Genomic DNA, 17,287 nt, shown 5'->3' with positions numbered 1-17,287 from the left:
GCTTGGATTCTCCACAAGAATCCTTGACATCTGATACTGACTTAGATGAGTCAGAAGGGTCCCCTAAGTCACCTTCAGAGGATGTCTCTTTTTCTGACATCTTGGAGATCTTAAAACAGAGAGGTGACTGGCAAGCCCTCCCCCCTTCTGAGGATGAGTCAGTTTTGCTGAAGGCATTTGGTGCCCGTCCTTCCTCCTCCTGGGTCACTCCGCCTTTGATGAGTTAATGGAATTAATTGCTCAAGGGCGTGGGAGACTCCTGACACAGTGGAACCAGTCCCTAGGAAGCCAAATAAGTACATTACGGCACCACAGGACAAAGCTTACCTCACCAAAGGAGTTCCAGTAGACGCCATGGTGGTGGCAGCGGCCACGAAAAAGGAGATGTCGGAGTCTTCCTCATCTGTCCATCCACCTAACAAAGACTCTAGGACCATGGACAGATACGGGAAGCGCATTTTCAGTTCAGCGGCTTTCTATGCGTTCCCTGAACTATTTGACTCATTTTACACGTTTACAGAGGGATCTAGTCAAAGAGTTGGGAGATACCCTCCAGGGTACTACAGATGCCGCTGTCTCAGAGAAAGTTACAGCGCATCTCAACACCCTTACGTCCATTGTAAACTCGTCCATGAGGCTGATATCCTATGCAGCCGAAGGATCGAGTAGGGCAGCGGCTTCAGCGATTGCTCTTCGTAGGCAATCCTGGATGCGCTTATGTTCGTTTGCGGAAGCCTTCAAGTCTTCCTTTACTAACGCCCCATTTGACGGAGCCACACTTTTTGGCCCTAAAGTAAAGGAGACCCTTACCCGGTGTGAACAGGAGGGAAAGACTCTGTCTGCTGTCGGAGTCCGTTTTTCCACCCCTTCCAGACCGTACCCCAAAGGGCAATGTGGTGGGAAAATGTGGTTTCGAAAACCCCAAGGATCTTTCCCAAACACACAGGGTGATGCCCCCTCTAGAGGCAGAGGGGGGGGCAGAGGTGGAAGACGCCGCCCTGGCGGCAGAGGGGGTCCGCAAAATCAAGGTGACAGGGATAATCTCCCTGGCAAACCTTTTCAGCACTCCTGAGAGGAGGCCCGACTGTCCTGCTCTGGAGGTAGTCGGGGGTCGCTTAGCTTTATACCCTCAGGCCTGGCAAAATCTTTCTTCAGACAATTGGGTAAAAAGCATTGTTACCAGAGGTTACAAAATCCCATTTCTATCCACACCCATTCCAAAGAGAAAACTCCCAGATGTACCACCCCATCTGTGAGACCCAGCAGCTACAGAAATTTCAAATCTGCTAGAAAAAAGAGTCATCCAACCAGTCCCAGCGGACCAAATAGGATTCGGAACTTACTCAAGGTTCTTTTTAGTTCCAAAGAAAACAGGGGACTGGAGGCCGATTCTGGACCTAAGCCATCTCAACACCTTTGTCAAGAAGGAAAAGTTCCGAATGGTCACGCTTCAATCGATCCTTCCATTCTTACGGAAGGACGACTGGATGTGCTCGATAGATCTGAAGGACGCATACTACCACATCAAAATGGCCAGGGCGTCCAGGGATCATTTGCGCTTCCGGCTGGGAGCCAGTCACTATCAGTTTCGAGCCCTGCCCTTTGGTCTGACTACAGCCCCAGGGTCTTCACCAAATGCATGGCAGTGGTAGCGTCTCATCTGAGGCGCCTAGGATTCCAGGTGTTTCCGTATCTGGACGACTGGCTCCTGTCTGCCACCACCAGGCGTCAACTGATACAAGCCAGGGATTACACCCTACAACTTTGTACACACCTTGGCATCTCAGTAAATTTCAAAAATCGTTGCTACAGCCATCACAGCATATCTTATTCATAGGAGCGGAATTAGATACGTCAGTTAGTTCTAAAACTTCCTACAGAAAGAATAGTAGCACTTCAATTCAACATTTCCCTTCTACTGTCGTCCAAAAGTCCCCAGCAAAAGTTGTTCTGAAAGTTTTGGGTCTCATGGCAGCTTCCTCATTGCGATACCATTGGGAAGACTGCACATGAGAGTGCTACAATGGCTTCTGTTTGCACAATGGTCATTCCAACAACTTCCACTGACTCACGAAATATTGATAACGAAAACATGCAAATCACACCTAATGTGGTGGTTACAGACTTGCAACCTATCCAGCGGAAGACCATTTGTGCTACCCGCGTCAGCGGCGATAACCACGGACGCTTCCCTGATAGGGTGGGGGGGCATCTTTCAGGGACAGACAGTCCAAGGCGAATGGACCAATCTGGAGTACAATCTGCACATCAATGTTCTGGAGTTGAGGGCAGTGTTTTTGGCGTTGCAACACTTTGCTCCCCTTCTTCCTCCAGGGACCATTGCAGTTCAGACAGACAACATGTCCGTAGTCTGGTACATAAACAAGCAAGGGGAACCAGGTCTTACCAACTATGCAGAGAGGCCATGAGAATTTGGCAATGGGCAGAGTCCACCGGTCGCTTTCTGATCGCAATGCACATCCCGGGGTCATCCAACGTCATAGCCGACAGGCTGAGCAGGGCAATACTATTGCCTCATGAGTGGTCCCTCAAACAGTCAGTTGCGAGAAGGATTTTTCGCAAATGGGGCCAGCCTACCTGCGATCTGTTTGCGTCTCCAATGAACGCCAAATGCAGGAGCTACTTTGCCCTATTACCCCCTCCAGCGGAAGTCCCCAGGGCGCTGGTGCACGATTGGCCCCGGGTCTCCTATATGCTTTTCCTCCATTTCCCTGATTGCAAAGTTTCTACAGAAAGCCATCAACCTTCAGAGGACTATTATTCTCATTGCCCCGTTCTGGCCTCGTCAAATTTGGTTCCCCTTTCTATTGCATCACCGCATTCGGGGACCTTGGATGCTGGACCCAGAGCCAGATCTACTGACTCACTCGTCAGGAGTTCCTCACCCATCTCTAGAATCTCTCCACCTAGCAGCTTGGCTGCTCCGCTTCCTTTTAGCCAGGTCGGTTCCCTTACATCGGTTCAAGATATTTTAGTAGCTTCTCATAAAGTTTCCACTACAAAGACTTACACCAGTAAGTGGAAGCGTTTTGTCTTCTGGGAGTCACATCATTTGGACCCTGTTACAGCTCCGTTAAACAAGGTTTTAGAGTTCTTGACTGAATTATTTCATGAAGGAGCTTCCCGGCTACTTTAAGAGTACAGTTAGCTGCCATTTCTAACTATCATGTAGAAGAATGTGGTGCGCCTATTATGGCTCACAGACTTTGTAAAGCCTTTTAAAAGGTTCTTTTCATATCAGACCACCAGTCAGAAGTCCGACATCACCGTGGAATTTAAACCTGTTACTCTCTAAATTGATGTTGCCACCCTTTGAACCAGCTTCAAGTTGCACATTGAAGTTTTGTCATGGAAAACATTATTTCTAGTGGCCATTACATCTGCTAGGCAGTGTCTGAGCTTCAGGCCCTTTCGGTCAAACATCCTTATTTAATATTTCATTCTGACAGAGTATCCCTACGCACTAATCCATCCTTTCTTCCCAAAGTTTGTTCTTCTAGTAATATTAATCAGTCCATTGAATTACCCACTTTCTTTAAGAACCACTCTAATAAGTTGGAGTATATGTTGCACAAACTGGACGTCCATAGACAACTCAGATTTTATTTGGATAGAACAAAAGATCACAGGAAATCTGATCAACTATTTGTAGCTTTTGCTGACAGCAGAAAGGGTCTTGCAGTTACAAACGAACTCTTTCTAAGTGGCTAACTGACTGTATCACATATGTTTATGAAACCTCTGACCAAACATTATCAGCAAAACCCAGAGGACATTCTACCAGATCAGTGTCTACATCTTTGGCTCACGCAGCTCGCTTACCTTTAGACACTATTTGTGCGGCTGCTACTTGGGCTAAACCACATACATTTATCTCTCATTACAAAGTGGACAGGGTTTCTAGGGATAGGGCAACCTTTGGTTCCACTGTGCCCAAGAACGTTCTCCTTGAGTTCCTCAGGATCATGGAGCTAGGGCGCTACCCATGTGTAAGAACAAAGGCAAGATTGAGCACTCTCACATAAAGAAGTTATGTCCTTACCATAACGTTCCATGTGGAGTGTTCATCTCGCTTGTTATTACACTCCCACCCTCCCACCCTTAGGAAGAACGTTCGATTTGGTGCCTGGTCTGGAGTATTCTCCTTCTGCTGTTGCAGTATTAGTGTTACTATCATACCCTTGGTATGTTTGTATATATGTACTTATGTATATAGTTGGCATGTGTGCGTGCTTTTTGTCTGGTTTGCTTGCAAACTAGATCTGAGGTAAAGGCAGAGGGGGATTGTGGGTATTAGATGTCCTCGAGCTTCTTCTCGATGCAGAGCTTGCAGTCGGCCGGCACGGAGCCGAGGATCGGCTCCGAACCCATGTGTAATAACCAAGGCGAGATGAACACTCCACATGGAACGTTATGGTAAGGACATAACTTCTTTTTTTTGCTCCTCAGCTTTGAGTTGTAGAGGCGCCACTTTGGTGGAACTGCACAGGACACCAGATGACCTGTCTACAGTTCTCAGGAAACCCACACAGATTCAGGGAGAACATATGATTGTCACACAGTCACTGACTGGTTATGATGACTGACCAGCTGCTGGAGTTTTGAGTCACATATCTAAACTCCAGAGCCAATCTGCTGCCCAGTAAAGACAAAGTAAGAGGAACAGATTGAGGTATATTTTAGGAAAGGATGGAAATGAGTGCAACAAAAGTGGTGGTTTGTCATACATGGGAACAGAGGTGCCTCAATCTTATATTAACACTGCAGCTACTCTAGTATCAGTATCAAAAATAAGCAATAATAACTATTAAACTAATACAGCCTTACAACATTTAATGGAGGAGAAAATGGCTGCCTTCTTGCCCACAAGGACCTAACTGCACACATATGCTCACATTCCAACAGAAGAGTAACAATCTATTTCATATGCCTAAATGCCATAGCTGCAAGTCTGTAGCTACACACTCACTCTATCACCTCTGCTCCAACTTTTCTAAGTCCTCCTGAAGATCTAATTTAATTTTCAGTGAACCACTGTCCTTTCCATACCTCTCAACTTCTCAGCTTTCAAAGTCATAGCAGAGAGTCCAAAATCATAGCACCCAAAATGTGTTAATGCATAAGTTCATTCCCATGGGAGGTGGTGCCATAATTTGTAAATTTCCCCAATTGGGAGGCATCATAAATCACCTGGAGAATAAAGCCTTGGTCTAATGAACCTCCTGACTGTCACCGGGAATCATATATCCATAAACCATGTACAACTCAGAATACATGACACACAAATGTAATTTGCAAATGTCTATTTGAACTCTAATATACTGCATGCCAAAGGAATAAATGCCCAACTGGATATTTACAGGGAGCAACTATACATTGTCAAGAAGTCTCTGTACAGATTCTACCTACGCAGATTATCTTTATTGATATACATATGTTTACTGGGCTCTGCAGTGATATCACTGGACCAATTACAGGCACAGTCCAAATACAGAAGTAATAATGCTAAGACAGTTATTGTAATATATTTTAGTTCATTGTTCTTGGGACACACAATGCAAATTATTATAATCCCCCAGCCATAGACAGACAGACATACCGACACACAGATGTTGCCACTTTGTTAACTCTCAGTTCAGATGTCCAATTGTGATCAAATTAATGAATACATAAATATTAGTCACCATATATTGCTTCACCTTATTGCTTTCAGATGAATATTTGTATACACATTCACACATGCACATGAATAAATAAATAAATAAATATCTAATAGCCGTAGTAATATATTTTATCTAACTGTTGTTTGGACTCATACAGTGCAGACTATTACAATGCCCTTCTCCTGCACACATACACATGTGTGCATATGTACATACTTATACACACAAACCTACTGACAATCACACACATACACTTGTGCAACCTTTATTTATTTATTTATTTTTTACTTGGAAAGTCCAACTTGGAACAAAGCCAATTTGCAGCGGAGGCCTAGGGAAAATGCTCCAGACGCATTTCTTTGAAACATGGGAGGAACCAGAGCACACGGAGGAAACTCACATGAGCACAGGGAGGACATGCAGACTCCGCACAGAAGGCACTCCAGCTGAGAATCAAACCAGTGAACCTCTTGCTGTGAGGCAACAAGGCTACCGCTACACAACTGCGCCAACCCAAGTCCATTTTAAGATGTACTTAAAACACTGAGCATTAAGTTCAAAATATTATATCCACAATATCAAATTTCTCATAGTTTTCAATTTCTTAGTGCAAAACTCAGAAACAAAGCCAAAAATAATGAATGACACCCAAAATCAGGGATAGATTTTAAATATTGCTTTTATATACTTAAAAACTAGCTAGAGTAATAGGTCTTGCATTTGCATGCATTTTCTAAATGATATGAGGTCTGCAGCTTAAATGCCTTCTATTATTTAGTGACCATTTTTTAACAATTTGCCAGAAAACCACATATTTTATGAGAATAAACCCAAAGTGAGGTAAAACTGGGGACAGCTGATAGCTGTGAATGATAAGAAGTCTGAAAATCAGATGTCTTTATTTGACTGCAGTCCAAAATAGTTTACCAGAAAAATCACATCTTTTGAAAGGAACAGACCAAAGCTATGAGATAAAATCAAGGACAGTCCATCAATATTTAATATCTGTCTTGTTTTACTTACTGGAAGTCCTTTATATTCATCTGTTCCCTCTTCCAGTCAGTCTGGCTCACAGTAAAATACAGCAGCAGCAACTCAAATCCATATTAATTAACCCACTACTTTTAAATCCACACAACTATGGCAAAGGATTAAAAAAAAACATCTGACAAGTGGCAATAAATATCCTTAGGAGTTGACTGAATGGGCAAGGCAGGCAGCAAGCTACAGAAACAGCAACACAATTCCAGTCAGTCCACCCTGCACACCTGGACCTTTCAAAGATGAAGACTTCCATACAGTTCAGAAAGAGTATGATGAGACTCTGAAAAAAATAATTGACTAAATGCAAACAACCAAACCAGTCAACAGATCTTTTGATTGGGAATTGGCAGCAGTCAGGAGTGATATTGCCAACATAACTCTCAACTGCTTAGCACAAGAATTCTAGACAAAATCAAAAATAACTGGGGAAACAAAGGCCTAAAACTTGAAGAGATTTAAATATAGCTCTGATAAAAAGAAAATGAGTAGAACAGGTTTTGCATTACTATGTATTTTCTAAAGGATATGAAGTATGGAGCTCAAATGCCTGTCATTGTTTAGTGACTGCAATCTTCAAAGATTTGCCAAAAGACACAAATTCTATGAGGGACAAAACAAAAATATGGAGCAAAAAATCTGTACATTCTACAAATTACTGGACAGTTGGAGCAATGGCACATACAATTACTTGTAAGTTGATTACATCTGGTAATAGCAGCATGTGTCAGCAAGTTGGCAGAAAAAAAAATAAAAAAATTATGAGGCAGAGGGAAAAATATAAGGCAAAACCAGGGCCATTCTGCAAAATCAGGCAAACTTGAGGGCACTGCCACAATGACACAAAGCATCAAGACTTTCAGTGATGCTTCATTTGAACTTGACAAGCTCCAGGAAGCCAGTTTGTCACTGGCTGTACAACCCAGTCAATGAAAGACTGAAAATCTGAGCCAGCTATTTTCAAGGTAGAACAGTGGAACAGACACACATTTATATATTGAATATGCAGTGCTCCACTGAATGTGAAGTGGTCAAGAGGTATGATCTTCTCCAACAAGCAGCATTTCCTCATTTAATAAAGTTGGATCTACTAACTGGAAATTCTACCCCCTCCCTTTCTATCTGTGTACACAAGTCCCCTTCCATTCCATCTGATGACTTTGTATATCCATATCATATCCCTCCCTTTCCTAGTAAGGTCTACAGATTACTGTACCAACATGCCTCATTTGTCCTCAGCTACCACTTCAGCCATTCCTTCAACAATTCTTGTAGTCTCCCATTTTATATTCTCTAAGAATTTTGTGTCCATTTCCCTGCATGGCCTTTACTGATGAACTCTGTACCCTTGATGGGGGTCTCACAAGTGCTAAATAGAGTGGCACAAAACTCTGTGGCTGGAGTCTATACCTCTTACTGCTGGCCTTCACTGCTGCTTTCTTACTCTTATCTGCTCATGGTGGCTCATCTCACCTGTTGTAATCATTTCTGCTTTTTACTTGGCAATTAGCTCTGACTTAGACATTTTCCAGATTGCAACATACTTTGTTATTTGGTTCACTATCACTTGATAAAACTGCATTTAACTGAAACTCAAATAGTTGAAACAATCTGGCTGAAAACCCACTTGACTGAAACCTCATTTCACTTAATTACAAATGATAGAAAAATGTAGAAGTGTATAGGCAGTATGTGATGATGCCTTTTCTTACGATGTTATTTGCTAGGAAAGTGAGTCTGGAAGATTATGTGTGGATTGACAATGCCCCCCGTCATGCTGCACTGCCAAATTTATAGATGTTTGTGTTTGTGCGCCAACACTGATTCACCGTGTATGGTGTTTTTTTTTCTTTTCTTCATGGTTGTGTGGCCATGGACTTACTATATATAATTAAGGCAGATGGGTGGCTTTTGGGGGTTCAGGGGCTTGCCCCTGCAAAGACATTGTTTTATACCATATTTTGTTATGTTGTCTATGATATGTGAGTCAGTGAAATGAGGTTTAAAACAACTGGGTTTTCAGTCAAATTGTGCATTTGAGTATCATGCAACTGCAGTTCTATCAAGTAACAGTAAACTATGTTATTCTTTTGATCTACTTATTTATTTTTCTTAATTTCTTAATTAGATAAACTCACTAGGCACATGTAGTTGACCTGACAGCTCTTTCTGGTTAAGTGACCTGTTCAGATTAATACATGATTTACAGAGACATGAAGGAATTCAACCAGGACAACATAATGAAGCTTGTTAACTGTATATACCCTCTGCAATAAACAGCTAAATAGTTGTTTTCCTAATACAGTGCCTTATCAGTATTGTATCTCAAATGTCAGCTAGTGGACAGAGCTAAAAGGCTGCTAAGATCCCTTTTCAGGATGCTCCTACTCATTTTCCATTATTATCCCCATGTCAGTGTAATCCAATAAGAGCTTTATTATTTTCTTCATTTTCACTTTAATTGTCACACTTGTAAACACAAAAAATGTGTAAGCTCCATGGCTAACTATTGTAGAGTTATATCCCTTTTTTCAAATTTCTCTCTCCTTTCTGTGACTGTCTGTGTTCTGTTGTCTATCCATTTCCTCTTCCATTTAATCTGTTTCCATGTACTGCTGACATAGTAGCTTAAGTCTTCGCCTCCACTGCGCAAGATCCAAGGTTTGATCCTCACATCCAGCCAATGTCTGTAAGGAGTTTACATGTTCTCCCTATGTCTGTGTGACGTTCCTCCCAACTACCAAAAACATGCTGAGTGGCTCCACCTCAAACACAAAAATTAAATGGAGTCATAAAAAGTGGCAAGAGTTGTCTAGTGATGGAAGAGTTGTATAAATCAATCACTTTAGGCATCAACTGTAGTATGTATTATCCTCGAGATAAGAGAACACAGATCACTTACTGCAAACTGTGTCAGGGCTAACCTCTCAGTGTAAAATTTTTCTCTAGGTGATTTGATCACTTTGACTAATATCACCAAAAAGGGGCATGGGTGTTTCAGTGATATTGAGAATTCTACCTACTCTACTAAGGACCTGTGTTAACATTGGGAGGGATCTGAGTGCCTCTATTGGCTATTGTGTGCCTGTCATATAACCAAGTGGGGACAATAAGCTACTAGTTGGGCAGTGTCCAGTGGCCCAACCTGGATAAGCTGAGATACCTCTGTTGAGTGAAAGCTGGACATAAAACCAATCATTCTGCCAAAAATGAACTAAGGATCACTACACTCAATATAGATTCACTGAGAGGTTGCAGCTTGGAAGTGTATGAATGGTGTGATAAGGAGCAGGCTGGATATCCTGTATATCCAGGAGACAACGTGGAAGGGCAGTGCATTAAAGCCAGTCTACTAATCAGTGAGAGGACAGACTAGAAATAGTGTGGGAATTGTCATGAAGGAGGGACTTCTGAAGACTGTGAGGGATGTCATCAAAATTAGTGACAGCCTCATGGCAATCGGTCTCCAGATAGAGCAGTATTCATAATTTTATATTATTTTTATTTATTTGACATTTGTTGACTGAGTTAGTCCGACTGGGCAGAAGCCCTTTTTCAGTGGAGTCTGGGAGTGAAACGTTCCACAATAATTACAAACCTGAGGTATAAAAAATACAATGGTTCACAAAAATAAAAAGAATTATACTCTAAAGTTATTTAGGAAAACATAGAAACACTAAGTAATCAAGTGAGGTATACAACATATTTACATTAAACATAAAAAGCAGTCAAGAATTAAGTAAAAATCTATCAGTGCAGGCCCTATATTTATTGAGTTGATTAAATGTGGGTGAGGGACTAGTAAAGACAGGAATAAGAAGGAGGTTAATTTTGTCAAAGTTTAGGGAGGAGAGAGAAGAGGATGTAAGTCACTTATGAAGTAGAGGGGAGTAGGAGTTCAGCCAGTGAGTAGACAAGATAGGAAGAAAGGGGGTGAGGGTGGTAGAGATTATTAGAGAAAAGGGGAGTGTGTGTGGTAGAGAGAATTTGAGAAGTAAGGTACATGCAAAGAGGATGGTTACTGAGAGGGGTGCAGGAGAAGGATTTGAGACTAAGGAGGCTATCAAGGAAGATGATTACAGTAACAGATCCAAGAACTGTTAAGAAAGTTTTTTATAGCAACCTTGAAATTTTTTGGGTAGCCAATGTTCCTGATTTGTAGTGGAAGTTTGTTCCATGCTAGGGCTGGGAGGTAGCTATAGAGTTTTTGCTCTATTTTGCTTTTGGATTTGTACATTTGGAGGAGGTTTTGGTCAGAACTATGGAGAGACCTAGGAGGAGTATAGTGGGAGACAATAGAGGCAATGTCAAGGCAAGAGGAAGTTTGGTACAGTAGGGTGTGTATGAGCTGGAGTTGGATAAAGAGTAAGTGATGAGGGAGTTCTAACCAGTTTACGTTTTGAAGGGCAAGACAGTGGTGAGAGTGGTAGGAGTGGCCTGAGGCAAATTTAGCTATTTTATTATAAGTAGATTCAAGTTTCATTAGGAGGGAAGTGTGCAGAACGATGAGGATTTGAGAGCCATAGAGAAGGCTAGGGAGGAGGTAGGCATGGGATAGGGAGATTTTGTATTTGGAGGTGAAAACGTCTTTGTTTCGATGAGTCCAAGTTTTTTGTGGGTTTTCTTAATGTTATTGGAGACATGCAAATCAAATTTGAGTTGGTCACCTATGATGACCCCCAGAAGCTTGGTGTGAGATTCAACAGAAATGAGTGTATTCTTGTGGGAGTCTATCAAGAAGGAGGGTTTGAGATGATTCATGGTTTTGGGAGTAAAAAGCAGGAGTTTTTTTTGGGGTGGGGGGTTTAGAATCAACTAATTATTGGAGACCCAGTTTTCAATTGATGAGAAGGATTTTTGAGTAAGGGTGTTTAGGTCAGAGAGGGAGTCGGCAATAGTGATGACTGTGAAGTAATCTGCATATTACACCAGAGATGACTGAGGGCAGGATTCTTGTAGTTGGTTGATGAATATATTAAACAGTAGAGGACCCTTGATGGATCCCTGAGGTATGCCCAATTTAATAGGGAGGACAGGAGATGTTGCAGAGAGCTATTTAACTGATTGAAATCAGTCTGAGAGATTGCTAGAGAACCAGGAAATGGTATATGTGGAGAGATTAAGTTCAGAGAGTTTAGCAAGCAGAACAGGGTGGGGCACAGTGTCGAAAGCTTTTGAAAGGTCAAGGAATAGAGATGAGACAAGTTCATGATTATCTCTGGCTTGGGATATAGTATTCAGGAAGGATATAAGGGCAGTGGAGGTGCTATGTTTGGAGCAAAAGCCATGTTGTGTAGGGGTGAGAAAGTTCTGTTTTAAGAGATAGTGGAGGATTTGCTTGTGGACACACTTCTCTAAGATTTTGGAAAGAGGAGATAAAATAGCTATAAGCCTGAATTTGGTGAGTTCTGAGGAGTTTCCACCCTTGTGAATGGGAATATTGTAGATTTCTTTCCATATTAATCTCAGCGTATGGTTCACAATAGAGTTGTGATAGCAAGAAAAAAGGTACATCCATGCAGCATTTGCAGGGCATACTAGATAATGCAAAATAAAATGAGTTAGTGCTGATTATGGAGGACCTTGAATGCTCATATCTATCCTGACAGGATAGGTTATGAGAACTACTTGGATCCACATAGGTGAGGCCAACAGAAATAAAGGAGATGCCATTGTAGACTACCATCTGGTAAAGGACTTGATGGTGGTAAGCACATGGTTTAGCAGAAGACACAGCCACAAGATACAAGAATGGCCAACATGCAACTCAGGTAGACTTTCTCCTAATAAGGAAAGAGCACTGGGGTAGAATCAGAGATCTCAAAGTCATTCCCAGAGAAAACAGTCAAACTGCAGCATGAACAGCTGGTGGCCACAATCTTTCATAAGCAGTTGTCAGAGAAGGCTCTAAGGTCAACATAGTCTAGGCTGAAGACCTAGAAGTCAACTGGAGTTATAGTAGAAGAGTTCAAGGGAGTATCTGGAGCTGTAGCAGCTCAAGAAGAAAAGGAAATCAGTTGAGTGGAAGAAGAAGGGCAGTGTCTCATAACAACATGTGTGAAGACTATAGAACAGATATGCTGCCACACCAGGCATGAAAATACGATACATAAGGAAGGCTGGTGGTGGAAAGCAGAATCCTAGAAGTTATAAAAAGAAAAAGGAGTCCAGGAGAAAGTGGGAGATAAAAAAGATGGACCAGGCTTAGAAAGAACACTGTTTGGCTAAGTATCAGAAGCACTCTACCAGCTTCTGGAAAGTGAGATCAGATGGCACAAAGAAACTCTTAACAGGTTGCAAGGCAAAGATAGAAAGATAAAGAAGATAGTCAGACACCGATTATAAGGGATGCCAACAACAGCTGGCTCACCTGTCCAGAGGGCATCAACTGCAGCTAGAAAGAGTAATTCCAGCAGCGTCTGTATGAGGAAAACACCACAAAGCTGTTCTGCTACAGACACTGAAAGAGAAAGAAGAGCCCACCCTAGAAGAAGCAAGAATAGTATGCAGAAAAATTAAGTCAGGGAAATCAACAGGAAAAGACAAAGTCATGGCAGAGATGATGAAGATGCTGTGTAAGTTAGGGGTGAAATGGCTCCACAGGGTACTTACATCAGTATAGAGATAAAGCAGTATTCCAGGTGACTAAAAATAAGCATTCTAATGTCAGTGTAAGGAACAAAGTGGGCATTTACAACTGTGGGAAATACAGAGTTATAAAAGCCCTGTCACAAAAGTGCTGGAAAGGGTGATTGATAAATCTATCTATCCACTATTTTCCACATGTATTCATCTTAACAGAAACCTGGCTCAAGCCACACATTCAAGATCAAGAAATACTCCCATCTGGCTACAACATAATATGGCATGATAGAACAGTTAAATGTGATGGCGGTGTAGCAATAGTCTACAAAAATAATCTCCAACTTGCATGTCTCAACCTATACCCTACAATAACTTCCAATATGGAAATGCTCTTCACTCAACTACAAATTAACCCTCACAAGTATATTAACATTATAGCCCTCTATCTTCCTCCAGCTAACAACCCTCCTACCACTGAAGACTTATTAGGCTGGTGTTCCTCTTCTCTTAGACAAGAAACAATTATAATGGGAGACTTTAACCTAGACTGGAATACAATCTCTTCTAATAACCCTTTGAATTATATTCATCTCTTTGACTTTTCCCCAGCTAATTCACAACACAGTTATGGTTGACAAATGTTCCAAAAAAGAATCCATCCTTGATTGGGCTCTCATTAACTCAAATCCAGACTGTTATCAGCCAGGCTGTCTTCCCGGTACCCTAAGTGACCATCATCCTACCTACCTTCTAAAAACATTCCTCCCTGCCTAGTGAAGCTAAGTTCAAATTTGTCCATAATAAAACTAAATATACCTCAGAAACCTTTACCTCTTTACTCCAAGTCAACTTGTCCCCCCTTAAACATCTCCAACTCGATCTAGTAGTACAATACTTCAATGACAAATTCATCTCTATTTTAAATACCTTAGTTCCTACCAGGAAAATATACATCAAAGTACAACACACTCAGTGACTCTCTTTAGACACCAGAAAGCTACTCAAAGAGACAGACATGGCATGGCATAATTACCAGTGCTCTAAAACCCCACACTCCCTCCAAAAGTTTTGGCATTTTTATAATGTTGTAAAAAGACTAGTCAAACTTGACAAAAAAACAGTACTAAACATCAATCCAAAACAAGTATCACAATAATCCCAACAATTTCTGGTGTTCCATCAACCAACTCCTTAAACCAGGTCAAGCCTCCACCCCTTCTCCTAACCCAACTAACTCATGAGACAACATAGCCACTCAATTCAAGAATCACTTTGTAAATTCCATGTTATCAATTTGTTAAAGAAAACAACAACTCTCAACTATCTTTACCCACAGACTTTGAAAGTAAGGAAGACTCTTTCAAAATCCAGCCTGTTCAAATCTCCCATATTACAACACTTCTATCCAAACTAAAAAGCTGTTATCTGGGTCTTGACTAGCTTCCCAGCAAATGCCTCAAACTTGCAGCTGCTGTCATTTCTTACCCCCTCTCTATACTAATAAATCATTCTATTACTGAACAATATGTCCCTTCTGTTTGGAAAGTATCCTATGTTATCCCTCTCCATAAAGGCAGCACTGCCACAGAATTCACAAACTATCAACCCATTGCCCTACTCTCTCCATAGCCAAAATACTGGAAAAATGTATTCATTCTCAACTCCTTAATCATCTCCTGAATAATAACCCCCTCTCCCCTACACGGATTCCGCCCTAAACACAGTACAACAACCTGCCCTACTCAGCTTCATAGACACAGTGAACCAGCATTGGAACAACAGGTTACTGACATCCTCTATATTCCTTGACTTATCCAAGGCCTTTGATACAGTCTCCCACAAAAAACACATTCACGAGCTTGCCTATTTTAACCTTTCTTGCTCAACCCTCTCCTGGTTTATCAGCTATCTAACTAACAGACAACAAGCAGTTAGATGGCACAGTGACTTATCTCTATCACTACCAACCTCTGTAGGGGTACCCCAAGGTTCTATATATGGTCCCCTCCTCTTCACCATATTCACAAATAGAATAAACACTGCCACTCAACATGCAACCTTAATTCAATATGCCAATGACTCCTCTCTCATATGCTCAGCTCCAACTTTATCTTCTCTTCTTAACAAAACTTAACAATCCTTCCTAGACATAGAAAGATACCTTAACCAGTCTCAACTTATCCTCATCTCTTCCAAAACTAAACTAATGTGTTTCTCAAATCGCAGAAAATCTTCAGACCTTAGTTCATTTGCCATTTACTCATCTAATAATACCTGTATTGAGCCAGTTGAGACTACAAAGCTACTAAGAGTCACCATAGACAAGGACCTGAAATTTGATATACACTTAAACAAAGTTATCAAGAAAGTGCACACCAAACTTGGCTCACTGTATAGAATTAAGCCCTTCTTAATTGAATTCACTCAACAAGCCATTAGTAAAACTTGCCTTCTATCTAGTCTGTTATATGCCTCACCCATTTTCACCAATCTAAGAAAATGTGACTTAGCTAAACTTGAATCCTGTTACAATAAAGTAGCCAGATTTGCTACCAACCCACCTACAAGGACCCATCACTGCTCAATACTTCAGTAGCTCAATTGGTTAGAACTTCCCAACCTATTAATCTATAACCAACTTACACTCACACATTAAATCCTGTTACACCCTGTAAACTGCCCACCCATTAGTAAACTCATCAAACCATACTCTAGCAGCAGAACTTTAAGATCATCTAATAAATTACTCTTGAAGGTCAGTAGATCAAACAACACATATGGAGACTCCCTATGCTCACACAAAATTGCCAAGATATGGAATGATATACCTCAACAGATACTCAATATCAACAATGCTAATACATTTAAACAGCTACACCTCAAACACACATGGCTTTGCTCCTGCTCTAGACCTCATTAACAATTGTGCTTGCACCCTGTCAAATTTCCCCTACCACCTGTGCTCTTTCCTCTCACACTTCCATTTTCTCTTCCCTCATTTCTTCTTCTTGACTCCTTCTAACTCTCATACTTAAAATCTGTTGGCCTGTTCACTTCAATTCTTAACCTTCTCTCTTTCTTTCTTTTTTCCCATTTATCTACTAGCCATCACCATGCCAAGTTTCATCATATGCTCTCCTGATAATTGTTGTATTCACTCAAATGTAAATTCATGTTCTTATAAATGCTCAGTTTAAAGTTCTATACTATCTATTGTACCTCTGCAATTGTATCTGAATGTGGTACTGTTAACAGTTCATATGTTCAGTTGCATTTCTGCCAAATTTCTGTAACACTTATACTGTCTTATGTACTATTAAAACACTGTATCCACAGAGCTTTTCTCCCCGGGCCTCCGCTGAAAACGGGCCTGCTGTGGCCCAGTTGGACTTTCCCCGTAAACAAATGGAAATAACTAAATAAATAAATAAATAAAATGCAGGAGTAGTAGAAAGTAAGATGGGAGATGAGCAATTTGGATTCAGATCAGTATGCAGCACAACTGATCTGATGTTTGCAGTGAGACAGATAATTCAGATGCCCCTGTAATCTCCCCACTCTAACCTAGTACACATTTTGTTCTCTTCATATCTCTCTCATCATCCCTTCACTCAGCTTACTACTCATCTTTTTCTCCCTCCCTATTTCCTGTCTAACCTCCTCTCCCCCTTACTTCTCTTCCTGCCACCATTTACCTTTGACCTTATGACCTGCTCTTTTCTACATAACTCTTGACTGTATGAATTTTTTTTAATTCTTTCTTCTATCTTTTGTCCCACACTTATTTAGTGCTAATTTCTGATTTATATATTTGTATTAACAGTTTGATTTATGATAGTTTGAATATTTGCAACAGTTTGACTCGTATATTCTTTAAATTGTTTGTCTATTGTATTGTATATAACACATTACTGTGTGGAGATTTTCTCCCCGGGCCTCCACTGAAAATGGACATGTATCCAGTCAGACTATCCCAG

At 41.1% G+C, this 17,287-nt stretch overlaps 1 protein-coding gene across 1 annotated transcript in view; it reads right to left on the bottom strand.

Moving 5' to 3' along the window:
- LOC122795753 (shootin-1-like) overlaps window positions 1-17,287 on the bottom strand; it is a 944,918-nt gene that overhangs the window by 90,367 nt on the left and 837,264 nt on the right. The gene's annotated exons all lie outside the window — the stretch shown is intronic.

Source organism: Protopterus annectens, chromosome 2.part2 (genome assembly GCF_019279795.1).
Source record: "Protopterus annectens isolate FY-2018-M chromosome 2.part2, PAN1.0, whole genome shotgun sequence".
NCBI lineage: Eukaryota > Metazoa > Chordata > Ceratodontiformes > Protopteridae > Protopterus > Protopterus annectens.
The sequence above is the reverse complement of the archived record's forward strand: the minus strand, read 5'-3'. Positions and strand labels throughout refer to the sequence as shown.